Source organism: Nannospalax galili, unplaced genomic scaffold, assembly GCF_000622305.1.
Source record: "Nannospalax galili isolate Female #2095 unplaced genomic scaffold, S.galili_v1.0 scaffold831, whole genome shotgun sequence".
Taxonomy (NCBI): Eukaryota; Metazoa; Chordata; class Mammalia; order Rodentia; family Spalacidae; genus Nannospalax; species Nannospalax galili.
Window position 1 is genome coordinate 652,560 of NW_008329142.1, and position 1,521 is coordinate 654,080.

Here is a 1,521-nt window from a genome sequence, read left to right on the forward strand (position 1 = left end):
ACACTTTCTTTTGAAATAAAATTCATTTTCATACCCTAGAGCCTTCCACGGGCAGGGTCTTTCATATTGTCCTGGTGCAACCTGTTTAGTTCATATTTGATAACACCAACTCATCTAACAATTACAACTGCTTTTTCAACATCAACTTGTCTAAGGTTTTAAATATACCTGTGCTCTCCAACTGCATGTTATTTGTGTCCCTGTGCTTTGCCTTTCACTCCTTCTTGGTGCAAACCTGACAGTAAGCAGTACCCATGACATAACACGATGCTATGCTGTCTTAAATTATTTTCTCCTAAATGAATTTATTTTTTTTTCCTTCAAACTCTCTCAGATTTTCAAAATATTGGTAGATTGCTTTTCAGAATATAACACAAATTACCTGCAGCTCAGTTCCTGACTTAATTTTTTTTTCTTTAATATACAATACAGTTTATTTAAAGTGGGAAGTCATCTCATGGGCCAAATGGTGGCCATCCACAGACCCAATAGCCATGTTTAGTGCAGCCTCTGAGCCTCTCTTTCTGACTCCAAGAGGGTGAACCCATCACCCTCCCACACAGTGCCTTTCACATTGCAGATGATGGAGCACCTGGTGTTGTCCATAAATTCTACTCATACCTGCATGCACTGTCCCTGCAATCCGGTCCTACCCAGCACTTTGGTCACCCTGGCCAGCTTGATGGACTGCACATGACTCGTGCCCATGATCTGGATTAGAGCCTGACTGAATATTTGTTTCACTCTTAACACCTCGTGAGTCAGGCCTTTACTGTCTGTGTTTTTTTTTCCTTCTTATTTTCAAACAAATCAACATTCCAGTTTTCCAAACTCCCACCAGAGTGGCACTTTAAGCTCCACTTGAAGCTTTCTAGGGCTTCCCCAGGAAACACTTCCAAACGATTTCACATTCCTCCCACAAATGAGTTCCAGAGGCATAAGAACCTCATGGCCAGGTTTATTTTAACAACAACCTTTACTTCTTTATTACTTTTATAGTCACTGTGACCAAATACTTTAGAGTAACAGCTTAATAGAATAAAGTTTTATTTTAGTGCATAGTTTTAGGGCTTTCACCATGGAGGAGAAGGCCTGGTGCAGGAACAGCTCAGTCCACACTGGTGGGAGCTTGCGGTTGCTGGTCATATTGTGGCAGCCAATCAGAAATCACAGCAGCTTATCTCCATTGTATACATTCTCTTGAATGTCTTACGTGAACTATTACTGGTATATTTCTCTTGTTACTGTTGTATTTTTGTTCAGTCCTGTGCCAAAATAAGGAAAAAGGGGGGTGGGGGGAGAGTGAGCGAGCAAGCAAGAGAGAGAGAGAGGGAGGATTAAAGCTGCAAAGAATCTTTCTTATGATTGCTTATACTTTCCTTCTCTTCACTTCACTGTAGTCTCTGTCATTTAGCAAATGATGTTTTTTGTTCTGCCATGCTAGAAACCAAGAAAGTAGACTTATCTTGAATGTAATTAAAAACAATTTTTTGAAGCATGTAAATTCAGATTTATAAAATT

General features: G+C 39.8%; 1 pseudogene; it reads right to left on the reverse strand.

Moving 5' to 3' along the window:
• Positions 1 to 377: 377 nt before the first annotated feature.
• On the reverse strand, positions 378 to 840 carry LOC108490865 (annotated as a pseudogene).
• Between the last annotated feature and the right edge of the window lie 681 nt (positions 841 to 1,521).